The sequence below is a fragment of the Pinus tabuliformis genome, chromosome 8 (genome assembly GCF_031772625.1).
Source record: "Pinus tabuliformis cultivar Carrire ecotype Pingquan chromosome 8, CPIR1, whole genome shotgun sequence".
Taxonomy (NCBI): domain Eukaryota; kingdom Viridiplantae; phylum Streptophyta; class Pinopsida; order Pinales; family Pinaceae; genus Pinus; species Pinus tabuliformis.
This window is the reverse complement of record NC_142294.1, coordinates 819,395,459-819,409,527: the sequence shown is the minus strand read 5'-3', so window position 1 is coordinate 819,409,527 and position 14,069 is coordinate 819,395,459. Positions and strand designations below refer to the sequence as shown.

The window sequence follows — 14,069 nt, the reverse complement described above, 5'->3', positions numbered from 1 at the left end:
TTGCAAGCATAAAAATTGATATTATTGTCCATAAGAATTTTTTTTGGGAAAATTGTTGCATTAGTTTATAAAGGACTTCCTCCTCTCTCCAGCAAATATTTCCTCATCCCCTAACCCTTTATCAATGCGGAAAAAGTAAAATTTTAAAGTCAAAATCCAATGTTTCAAGCCTATCTGAACCTACACATGTCGACCTCTTCACCCAACAATTGTGTCTCTTCATTGGTTGAAACAAGTATAAATGAAAGGTCAATGAGTCTCATTTTGGCAAGCAATTCAGATATGAGATAATAATTAAAAAAATAGACCTCTTTTAATCGAATTATGGATAAAATTTTCTGAGTTCTTTGTGAGATTTTGGAGGGATAATTTTCTATGATTTTTTTTTTTTGGACAAAGACTTCAGGTTGTAAAATTCAGCTTGGTAGAAGAGCTCAAATTTTGGCCTTTTGGAGTAGAAATAGTCTCTGAAATTTTGACCTATTTCATGCCTAAAATTTCGGCCCTATGGCAACTATAATTTCAGCCTATGTGGTTTGCATTTTCAACCCTACCACAAACCTGTAATCAACCCTAAAATTCAGCCTTTTGTAGACAAACCTCATCCTTTTACAATCCTCTACAACTCGACCTTGTTCAGAAAGGAATTGCAATTTTGGACCCTGTGGAGGATTTGATTTTTGGACCTATGAGTAGTATTCTTGGAGATATTCAAACCAATGCATATCTGTTGAAATTTCAAACTGTAGTCTCTATGTAATACTCGTCCTATGCAAACCTATATCTACTTTTAGGACAAAACTTGCATCTTTACAGAGAAAATATATTACAGACCTATAGTATCTGCTAAGATCAGACCAATGTTTGTCTTGTGAGAATGATATTTTTGGTGCAAGTTTTCATCCATGAGATAAGGCATAATTTTTTATCATTGGAACAAAAATTTTGGCCTAGTTGAAGGGCACTACTTTCGGCCTATAGTGATCGACCTCTCACCCTCTTGAAACAAACCTAAACCATAGCTCTAACCTAGGACAAGAACATGCCTATTGACCTTTGCCTGTAGGAGAATTCAAAACTCATTAAAGTAGTATCCTTGGCCTTGCAAGAATTGTTGAACTAGTCTCCATTGAAAGATCAATGAAAAATAATAGTTTGGCATCTTTGAGATAGACTAAAGGCTCATTTGGAGAAACCTTGTGACATTTTGAAGCTAGTCATTGAAAATCATCCAGAAACCTATATTTCCTTGGAAGAAGTATCTTAGGACAAGCATTACTGAATATTTATTGAAGACTCTTGCAGATGCTATGTTTGGAGCCATCACTGAAGACTTGTCTTTGTAAAATTTATGGAGCATATCTAAATTGTAGCAAAATTGTTGAAGTGCTTATGGAGTAACCCTAAAGAAGATTCCTTGTGCATATGAAGAGATTTGGAGATACCTTTAATGCTTGTTGAAGTTGACTTTTGTAGCACACATAAAGAAGATCCCTTACTGTAGTCATTGAAGACTTTGTTGAAGAATCATTGAAGACTCTTGGTTGAAGATATTCTTGGAAATATGTGAAGATGATGTTCATAAGTCATTAAAGATGTTTTGGAAGTTTTGCGAAATTGCTAAGTTGTCTTGAAGCAGTGGATTGGAGCCCTAGAGGTTGGAGCCTTGAAAAAGATCAAGTTGGAGCTTGGTGGAGCATAAGGTTGGAGCCTTGGATTAGGATGAAGCCTGCAAGGATTGGAGTCCTCAAATAGACCAAGTTGGAGCTTGGTGGTGTAGTGCAAGTTGGAGCCTGGTGAATTGAATATTGGAGTCTTCATCTAGGGTTGGAGCCCTGAAGGAATCATAGGTGTGATTGTACTAATTGCAACTTGTATTATTTTAAAAGAGGATTGGAGTCCTTGTTATTCTGATTAATAAAAATTATTTATTTGTTATTCATTTTGTGTTTTGTTTTTAAGTGATCTTAACTGGCATAAAAGTAACAATTTTAAAAGAAATACTACTTCCCCCCCGTATTTCCAATAAACAATAATTCTTCATTGGCTCTTGGCTTTGGGCATAATAGGAGGGAAACAAATTTCTTTGTTTGTTCTGTTTGGCTATAGGAACCCTCTCATTCAGGAAACAAGGTATTTTGAAGTTGTCTCTATACTGCAAGGGAAAACATATATCTGAACTACAAATATGAGTTGACTCTTGAGTCATCAAGGTCCATTCTAGGAGGATAATCCAAGCTCATAGACTTTCTAAGCAACCAACAATTGTGGAAGTTTGAGGACCGAAGTTGCAGTATGACTTGTAACAAAAATCTAAGACCGGGAGGGCCCTCCCCACACCACAATTCAACTTTTTGATCAAGATGGATGCCTCTCTATAGGGGAGATGGATTTCTGTAAAAAAACACATGGTGGCCTCCTACAGTATAGCCCAATTCTCAGAGCATATAATCCTCCTAAGGTCGATATAGAGCAAGGATCGCTAAACAAGTTCAGAGGGTCATCAAGATGTTTTGCACACACAGAGATTGCACTCTAAGGCAGGCAAAGGGTTTTAAACTATGATCGAAGGGCAACTCATTACCCCACAATATAGATTAAACAAATACAACAAAGTCGAGTTGAATCAAAACCAATATCCTGTGTTGGTAGAGTCAGTGAAGGAAAAATAGGGATGTGGATCTGAAGTCAAAGAGATTTGTAGCAGAGGAAGGATTTCTTTTTTGAATTTTCTCATATCAGTCCATACGCTGGGTTCTAGTTGAGTTTTGATTAGGGTATGAAACCTTCATGTGTATAACTTGGTTCTTTATCTGAAGACAAAACTATATGAACTACTATGGTATGATTTAACTGAAATCACATTGATTCTATTGACTGAAGCAATTTATTCAAGGACGTTCATTATATTTAGTACTGTGTTTTAATTATTGATTTTTTCATTACAATATACATTGTTTGACTTTGATTTAGTTTCTAGTTGACACAAGGACATCTTAGCCTCAACCCTAATCCCCACAAACCCTAGTACATAAAATTTACCTAGATCACTACATATTCTTGTTAAAAAATGATAATGAGATTCTATTAATGTGATAATCTTTCTCCTTCACAAATATTTCTACAACTAGCTTCCTTGTTCTTTGCATTTATGCCTTGCACACACTGTCATGTCCCATGATGTCTAGACTCTAATGCTTATAGAAACATTACCTTGAAGGTCTAGTTGAAAAAAGAACTTTTGAATGCTTTCTAGTCTATCTTGTCAACAATTCTTCTTCAAGGATCCTTAGCATTGAAGAAATATTAGCTCCCAAACTCCCTTGCCCCATCCTAATTGGAAAGTACAAAGGCCATGTCACTAAAGTTAATTTCACAATTAGCACTCGCTTTTTAATTTCCTTCGTAGACAACACTTATGTTCACCTCATTAGAAATTAATATTAAAAACCTCCATTAGTGAGGTTCCCTCGTATTTTCCTGAGGCCATTAGACACATAAATTAGAGTAACCTCACCCACTGAAATGTTTTTGAAACTATAAGTGGGCTAGGGGCTTCACATATGTTCTCAATTTAAAGTTGAAAGCTATGGGTATTAATGTTTGCTCAAGTTTCATTGCAACTATGGGCATGATATAAATATCCAGTATCTACACAAACAATAAAAAATGGGCATAACATTACCAACCCAAGAATTAGATACATTGTAGTGAAAATCATATGTGTAATGTGCATAAATATATGTTTCTTTAAGGATGACCACACAACCATTGTAGAATTCTTTTCAACCTGCTTCTTTGACTTTGCAGCTTCACCTTGAAAGGTCATCCCAACAACTTCCACAAAACACGTAAACACTGGCACATCTCTCAATCTTGACCTCATTGTTGTATATATTGGTAATGACACCCTAGCCCTTTGGGCCATCTCTTGTAATAGATTTTTGCACACTCTAGTTTCGTCGTATAAATCAAAACACATCTTAGAAATTACTTATTTAGACTAACATTTATAAGTGTGTTACATTTAGCATCTTTTGACATTTTAATTATAAATTTCCACAGATTTTTCACAAAGTTTCATGGAACAATGTCATATTCAACTTTGATGGCCTCCACTCTTTAAAAAAAACAATAATGAACTTTTATGTTGGCATTGTCTTTTATGGAGTAGATTTCATAGCCTACATTGAGTGTAAATCCAACAATAATCAAAGTCCCACCTTCTTTAATAGAGTGCCCTCCATAGGATGTATATGCAACACAGGTTGGATAATTGTTAATTTTATCCCTTCTCCAAAACAAACATGTCTACTTTTAAGTTTTAAGGCAACATGAGGTTCACCCACAATTGCTGCTACCAGTGGAAATAATTAACTACTGATCACAATTCCAAATTCTTGGGTTAGGTTCAGTTTCATGTGCCATAGGCCAAATTTCAAATCCCTTAAGTCAACTGACTAGGACAGAGGAGATGTCCAAATAAAGACTCTAGTCTCTCATGCATTCTTCCAGTGCCATGGAATTACTCAAGTTCAATTCTAAATGTAGATATAACCAACAATAGACATCATATAGCTCTATCAACTAAGAGAACCGAGCTGACCACCTTGTTTTTAAAATTCTATGGATGCTACAAATAGACATACTACTTCTATGTAAGCAGATAAGGTTCCCCTGAAATTTATTTGATCTGACTTTAAAACTGCCAAAAATGGCTGAAGGTGTTAAAACTTGGACATGCTACAAATCAAACCAAGGACTTGCAACTCTAGCCAATTGAATGCTCTACCACTGATTATGCCCACCTGTTTCATGAAAACCAACCTAGTTTGGATGGTGGATTGATATTATAACAGAGGCTTAAAAAACCATCTCTCTTCCCTTCTCCTTTTTATAGTTTGTCCAATTTATGATGCTTTTACAAGGATTAAAACATGGATGTTTTCACAGTGTGACAAGGGTTACATCTTACAGCCCCAAGCCTATCCAGTTAAACTTGTAATATGTTGTATAGGCATCAACGACTTTAAACAAAGCTAAAGCTATGTATTGTTTTCAATGCAGTGTTGGCCATTTTGGGTCGGGCAAGTTCAACAACCTTGCTAAATTTACAGATACAAATTTCATTAACACGAGCATTCAGGTACCACGCCAGAGGGTTTAAAGGTTTGAACAAGTATAAAACTAGTTCAGGATGGGCAAGGGAAATGAATGATAATAGAAAGAAATTGCATTATTGTTCATAGGTCAATGGGACTCAAAATTACAACAAGAGACAATGTTAATGCGATAGTGCCTAGGGAATTTAAATGATAATACTTTTGCTTCTGTATTGATTTCAATCTAATATCAAAACCAACAAGGAAAAAGAAATAAACAATGGTCTACTAACTAGGATTCTTGTAGCAAGAGACTGTGAGGGACCTCTTCTTGAGAGAGTATTAAGAGAAACTTTCATAGCCGCATGCTCAACCTAGCGCAAAATGGTATAAAATTTAGAGCTTTCGAAAGTTTCGCCATTGAAAATGCCATCACCTTGAAATGAGGGGCGTGATCGTGCCCTTCCCGTATGAAAAAATACTAAGGCAGATTGAAACAGATCCTCTGAGAAAGCTCCTACATCTGGTTCTTGTACATGATTGCACTAATCATAATAAAAAATAAATCAAATTACCCAAAACCTAATCTCTAGAATAACAAAATACCATGAACATTCAACTCAAAAGAACTTAAAAAATAGTGTAAACCCATCACCTATTTGTTGCAAATGACATAATCCCTCTCAATACAATAATTTGGGTTGTAACATCTTCCTCCTCCTATACTCATGATAGAAAATCGTGATTCAGACATAGTATTGTGATTCATACATAGTATTGTTGGAAAGGGCTTCATGACGATCTCTATGCTAGCAGCACTAATATTGGGGTTCTATAGGTGGGAGGTAAAATATTATAAGGTAAGGGTTGATGAAGCGATTCCCTATTCCCGATCCCCCATCCCCTATTTTGTATCCTCCATCTGGTAATTGCTCCTCGTCTATCTGGTAGCATACCTGTGTTGAGTCTTGAAAATGTCGTTCATTTCCATTACACTTTCACTATTATGTCCATTATATCACCTCCATTTCACTAGTATGTCACCACATTCATCCCACTTTCATTAACATCCTTTTTCCTTTTGTACACACACCATATTGGTTGCCACACCCTGAAAGCACCCAATGCCTTTTTGTTTTTGTCAGGCCAGGGTAACTCCACATTGAACAAGAGAGAAAACTGATTGATATTATTCATTAGGTAACTCATGTTTATATAGAAAAATGAAAACGGATCAGTTCATCTTCTAGATGACTGTCCAGTTCACCCATCCGTTCCGGATTAGGTGTCAACATTCCCCCCCTTAATCTGAAGGGATGTTGGTGAGTCCAAGCATCGTTCTGAATCTTTCAAGCTTTTCTCTTCCAAGCGCTTTGGTGAAGATGTCTGCAATTTGCTCGTTTGTGGAACAATGACGGAGATGGATTGTTTTGGCCTCAACATGATGTCGGATCAGATGATATTTAGTATTGATGTGCTTAGTACGATCATGGAACTTTGGATTCTTGGCCAACTTTATTGCAGATGTGTTATCAATCATGAGTGGAGTTGATTGTATTTGTTTTACCTGCAAATCTTCAAGAATTTTCCTGAGCCACACAATTTCTTTCGTTGCTTCAGCTGCTGCCACGTATTCTGCTTCTGTTGTGGAATCTGCTGGTACTGATTGTTTGCGTGATCTCCAGGAGACAACTCCTGATCCAAGACTCATAGCATATCCTGAAGTAGATACCCCAATTTCTTTGTCTCCATCGAAGTCTGAATCAGAGTATCCAATCAAGTTGAAGTCGTCCACCTGTGTATACTTGATTCCAAGGTCTTGAGTTCCCTTCAAGTACCTTAGAACTCTTTTTGCAGCAGACCAATGTCCTTCACAAGGCTTTTGCATAAACCTGGAGAGGATTCCAACAACAAATGAAATGTCTGGTCTGGTAGTAGTGAGGTAGATGAGACTTCCTACAAGCTGTCTATACTTTGTTGCATCCTCAAATTCCTTTCCTTCAATAGATGTGAGCTTTAAGTTTTGTTCCATTGGAGTAGAAAGGGGATTGCACTCTATCATGCCAAATCTGTTTAACAAATCTCCAATGTATTTCTTTTGAGAAAGAAATATGGACTTTGGATGTTGGGTTACTTCAATGCCAAGATAGTAATGAACATAGCCCAAATCAGTCATTTCAAAAAAATTTCCTAATTCTTTCTTTATGGATGCAATATAGCTTTCATTGTTCCCTGTCATTAAAAGATCATCTACATATACCACAAGATATACAACTGTTTTGCCAACTTTCTTGACAAATAAAGTTGCATCATCAAGATCAAAATGATTGAATTTGAGTTTCAGAAGATGCTCAGTTAGTTTTTCATACCAGGCTCGTGGTGCTTGTTTAAGGCCATACAAGGACTTCACAAGTTTGCATACTTTGTGTTCATGTCCTTTCACAGCAAATCCTTCAGGCTGGGACATAAAAACATTCTCTTTTAGATCTCCATTCAAGAATGCAGTTTTTACATCCATTTGATGGACTTTCCAACCGTTCTGAGCAGCTAGTGCAAAGAGTGTCCGGATGGTGGCCCATTTTGCTGTGGGAGCAAAAGTTTCCTCATAATCGACCCCTTCCTTCTGTGCAAAACCTTTTGCCACAAGCCTAGCTTTGTGCTTGTCAAGTGAGCCATCAGCTTTGTACTTGTTCTTGTAGACCCACTTGCAGCCAATTGGTTTGGTTCCAAATGGAGGATCAACCAGCTTCCAAGTGCCATTCTTTATGAGGGCATCATACTCCTTCTGCATCACTTCTTTCCATTCATCATGAGAAGCAGCTTCTTTGAAGGAAGTTGGTTCAAAATCTGTAGACAAATTCAATTCACAATAATAAGTAACATCCATATCAACAGATGAATTAGAGTTATCTACATCACCTCCATCTTGTCGGTTTGTATTTCTGGTTCCTGTTTTTCCAATTTCATCAGGATGAACACTTTCAAGTGTCTTTGTCAGCCACTTTGGGGGACCTTTCTGAGATGGTCCAGGCTGTTCTGTTGATTGAGTTGGGACTGAATCAAGATTAAGTCTCCCAATTCTATCAATTACATCACTTAAAGCATCATCCGTTGTTGGAGTGTCATGCAGGGGAGATTGTTCTTCAGAAGAAGATTCCACATGTTGATCTAGTATAGGAATCCCCCCTTCAAGATGTGGAATCTGATTATCAAACTCTTGAAATGATTTCGGTTTTGTGAATCTATCCAAGCGATCAAGTTGCCGCTCAACAACACTGTCAGATTTGGATGATTCAAGAAAAATGACATCTCTAGATAAAACAAACTTTTTATTTACTTCATCATAGAGGCGGTATGCTTTAGATGTGTTTGAATACCCCAGGAAGATACACTTACGACTTCTAGCACCAAGTTTGTTTCTATGTACCTTTTGTATTAAAGCATAACAGGTGGAACCAAATATCCTGAGATGTTTTACCGAAGGAACATGTCCATACCACAATTCATAAGGAGTCTTGTTTCTTATAGCACTAGATGGACATCTATTCTTTATATATGCAGCACATAGAACAGCATTAGCCCAAAACATTGTCTTTACATTTTTGAAGAAAAGCATGGATCGTACCATATTCAAAATTGTTCTGTTCATTCTTTCAGCTACACCATTCTGTTGAGGATTATAAGGCACAGTTGTTTGATGTTTAATCCCATGTTGGCGAAGATAGTGTTCAAATTCATTTGATGTATATTCTTTTCCATTATCAGTGCGAATAGACCCAATATGAGATTGTGCATCATTTTCAATCCACTTATGGAAATTCTTGAATGTTTGAAAAGCATCAGATTTGTTCTTCAATAAATAAACCCAACACATTCTGGTGTAATCATCAATAAATGTCATGATATACTTATTTCCATTTGCAGAAGGAACATGCATTGGACCACATAAATCTGAATGAATAGGTTCAAGTTTCCTATGTGCTCTTGAATGTGAATCATGAAAAGACTGTTTGCTATGCTTTCCTAGAATGCAAGCATCACATTGTTTATGTTTTCTAGGAATTGTAGGCAAACCAGCAACACCATTTTTCTTCAACAAGCGGAGACTATCATAGTTTAAATGTCCAAATCTAGCATGCCATAATAAACTTTATGGAAGTGTACCTTCATCATGATGAGAAATATATGAAAAATGTTGTGCATGAGCAGAGGTTCCTTGCAGTTTAAGAAGTCTTTCTTCTTCTATACCCCTCATGACAAGTGAATGGTCAGATGCCTTTCTTACCTCAAGCTTTCCATCAAACATATGAATGGAGTGACCTTGCTGGCGGATGTGGACCAGGGACAGCAAGTTTCTCTTGAGCTGTGGGAGATATAGAACATGATCCAGAAGAAAGTCTGGAAGACTAGGCAGTTTAAGCCTGACTGTGCCAAGCCCTGATGGCTTGATTTTTGACTGATCTGCAAAGTATACTGCTCCATCAACATTATCAGTGAAATCTTCAAAAAAATCTTTCCTATGAGTCATATGACAGGTTGCTCCTGAATCAAGCAACCAGTCATTTTTCGAAGAAGTAAGTGAAGCATTAAACAGATCTTCATTTACTCCAATGTTACATTGTGCCTCAATATAGTGAGCGGATTCAGGTGCTTTACCTTTGTCTGTGTCGTCAGTTTTACCTTTCTGCTGATTTCTTCTCTGCTCAATCTTTTCCCATGGTAGCTTGCATGTAGAAGCATCATGAGATCCATTTTGTTTGCAGCGAATGCAATGTAAGTCTGCCTTTTCTTCTTGAGGGTGTCTGCCCCCCTTGCCTCTGAAATATCTTCTTCTTTCTCTTGAATGCATACTGTAACAAAATATCTCTGCTAATAAAAAAACTTTCCTTACGTTACAGCCTTCAAATCCCTTTAATGTGTGACAGAAGGCATCAGAATTTCATTGAAATATTATAACACTTTGTGCTTCAATACAGCATAAAAACAAACTGTGCAAAATTACAACTGCTTTGAATGAACAAGACTGTGCATAGGCATTCAAATCAAAAAGCTGATGATTTTAAATCCTTTCATCAGCATCTCCAAGTCTTTAAAAACTATAATCCTGTGAAACAAATGATTTGTAGACAGGCTCAACCCCCTTAAACAATGTACATATATAAATGCTGCAACATTATATGAGTTTTCAATGTACATATATAAATGTCAGTTGCTGCCCATTACAATAATGTATGCACACATGTGCACATACTATCCAGCACCACATTCACTAAAAAATCACAATCAGAACAAGAAGAAGGCCAGAAAGCTTTAAAAAGCTAAGCATACAAAACTCATGAACTGGGTCCTTATAAATCCACAAACTCTGCCCTTATAAATCCACAAATACAGCGACGGCCAGAAAGCTTTAAAAATCTAAGCATACAAAAACGACGTCTTGCACTCGATTATCAAGATTTAACCTCCGCCGTGTACTCTGCGTTGATCATTCTTGCTGCCGATTAAAGGAAAACAAAAGTTGAGTATATACTCACTGCATACAGAAATTGGGAAATACAAATTACTTCCGATCGTAGTTGCTTTCTGTAGAGCCCATAAACAGAAGCACTTAATTCATTGCAGAGGCCGAAGATGTCTCACAATCCTTCGCACCTGCTTCCCTCATAGCTGATAGACAGATGCACAGATTCGAAGATATGGGTCATCATGAAAGGCGACAAGGAGCTTGTGGGCACTCTCAGGGACTTCGATGTTTATGTTAACATGGTGCTTGAAGACGATACGGAGTATGAGATAACATCTGAAGGACGAAGGATAACAAAGCTTGATCAGATATTGCTCAACGGGAACAATATTGCTATTCTTGTCCGTGGGGGTGGTCATGGAGCAGGGTATGGATAGGCGTATTTTGGATCCGACATGATTAACGGCTCTCCTTTGAGCTTTCTTTCTAAGAATGGAAAATGTTCACGAAAGAACCTCCGCGAAGACTCGAACTCACGACCGATAAAGGAAAATTCACAAAAGAACCGCTGCCAAAACACAATCGGGCGACTTAAGAAGGGAAAATCCCTAAAAGAACCCCTGCCGTGACTCGAACCTCTGACTTACAAACTCTGAAAACCAGAATATGCAGCATCGAGAAAACTTGACTTCATGGGGCAGAATGCGAGAAAGATAAGCTTTCTCAGGTTTGAAGGTATTTCAAGCGGCTAGGAGGTTTAGAAGAAATCGTAAAGATTTCTGTCACCTCTGAGAGCGCCTTCTCTAAAACATATTTGAAGTACTGACAAATAAATATTTGAAGAAGCATAATATGAGAGATTGGAGTGTGAGGGTTCGAAACGGCGTTACAAGCTGGACAAGCAACGGGCAGAGGTATTAGATGACATTATGAGGCGCAGAGAAACCAACGTTTAGGCACCAATTTAATTATGGAATATGAACAGAAGCGTTGGCAGTGCTCAGGGCAGAGGAGCGCAGTCTCAGGACAGTGCGCAGTTTAAGGATAGAGGCAGAAACGCTCAGGTATGAGCAGCTCTCAGCATGAGTTACACTATTTTGGGACCTGTGCTCTGATACCATGTCAGGCCAGGGTAACTCCACATTGAACAAGAGAGAAAACTGATTGATATTATTCATTAGGTAACTCATGTTTATATACAAAAATAAAAACGGATCAGTTCATCTTCTAGATGACTGTCCAGTTCACCCATCCGTTTCGGATTAGGTGTCAACAGTTTTCTTCAATCACGTACACATACACAATGTACATCACAACACATACATCCACACACAATGTACAACACCACACAATACATACACCTACACCTAATATACATAATGACATGTACACCTACACCCGGTGTACAACAAAACACAATACATACTCCTGCATCTAGCGTACAACACAATACACATACGTACACATGGTACAACACAACAAATACACATGTCATGATGCCACGACTACACAATGCACATACATAGTACCGCATGAACATAACACAACATGCACGACATGCACACAATACCACATGTTCACCAGTACCACATGTACAACATGTACACAGTACCACCTATACACAACACCACATGCAAAACGTGTACAAAACATCACATGTACACGACACCACCTACACAACGTGTACATAACACCACATGTACACCACACGACCTGTAAATGTGTGCATAACACCACATGTACGACATGTACATAACACCACGTGAATGACATGTATACAACACCACATGTACAACATGTACACAACACCACATGCACACAACACCATATATACATAGCACCACATGTACAACATGCACACAACACCATATGTACATAGCATTGTATATACAACATGGACATAGCACCATATGTACACAACATTGCATATAAAATATGCGCACAATACCATATGCACACAACACCACATATCCAACATGTGCACAATATAATATGTACACAACACTGCATATCCAACATGTACACAACATTGTTTATACCTGGCACTGCATATGCAATATACACAAAACACCATATATACAACAGGCACACAACATTATATGTACACAATACTACATATGCTACATGTACACAACATCATTACTGCACATCCTAAGACCACACTAACCTTACCAGGCAACCTTGCTTCTAATGTCTTTCCACCATCCATGCTTGCCCCAACATGCTGCAAATCACATTGCTTTCATCCCGCTGATGTATCCCTCAACATTCCGTGCCATAACATAGACATAGTATAATCACGTAATATCAATTCATATCCACATGATACTAACCTCATAGATTTTTCTGAGCTACTATTCCCACTTGATTCCTCATAAGACCAAGAACCTCTTCATGCCATTCACCTGCATAAGCAATCATTCCTTCACAAGAATGATTCTTGATGACCCTGTCAGACAACGACATACATACATACATATATAGATATAAAAATTAGCATAAAACAATCATGATCTCTGACGAACCTGTTAGACAACGACATACATACATACATGTATACATATAGAGACATCAACATAATCACCATCACAACGTAATTACCAGATAACCTAAGGTTAAGTTTAAGAGAACTTCCTTTATTCGCGCAAACACATGCACAACATTGAGAACAACAGTTCCCAACATATCCATGGCATCTGATGCCTTAATTCCATTTACTTTACCTTTCTCATGTCTGCCCTACCACCATCCATTTACTCCAATGGACCCAACCAATCCAATTGCTTTTCATACTTTTTCCTTCTGATGCCCTTTACATGCACCAAGCTTCATCTGGGTCTTACATTACCTGTTGAGTTTCATTCAACTCTCCCCAAGATCCATTAACTTTCTCTTTCCCCAACCAATTCCCAATGCCCTCAAAATATAAAAGGCAAGACGAAGAAGCAAACAAAAGAGAACCATGAAAAACCAATAGCAATATGACACCACAAGCAAAGGGATATCATCATTTAGTAGACGCAATCAAGACCTCAAATCAAGCACAACAAATCAAAAAGACCAAAAGCACAAGACTAGAAACAAACACCATGACTCAATCCCCATGGCTTCCCAATACATCCAAAAGAAAGCTCAACCTTATTCTTCTCTAAGATTTCATGGCAATCTCTTTGCCATGCAAATCCCTGTATCATACTGCCATAAACACATAATTAATGTATAAATAAATATAACAATATGCCGGTTATCTTAGCTTGTTGTGCCAATCACGTTGCCTTGTAACTAAACACACATGTCAGCCCCCTATCCAAAAGATTAAGACAACATATATATTTATTTGAAATCACCCTTTACCAAGTCTAACAACCATGTAGTAACCAACAATCAACTCACATTCATCAGTCATAATATGTAATACTACAACTATCACCTACTTACACTCAAGTACATATCAACTGTCTCAACACATATGTGTTAGTACAATCATCTTAAAACAATATTAT

The 14,069-nt window shown here is 37.5% G+C and overlaps 1 pseudogene; it reads left to right on the top strand.

Annotated features, from left to right (window-relative positions):
• Positions 1-10,681: 10,681 nt before the first annotated feature.
• Positions 10,682-11,224, top strand: LOC149238106 (sm-like protein LSM5 pseudogene; annotated as a pseudogene).
• Positions 11,225-14,069: the final 2,845 nt, after the last annotated feature.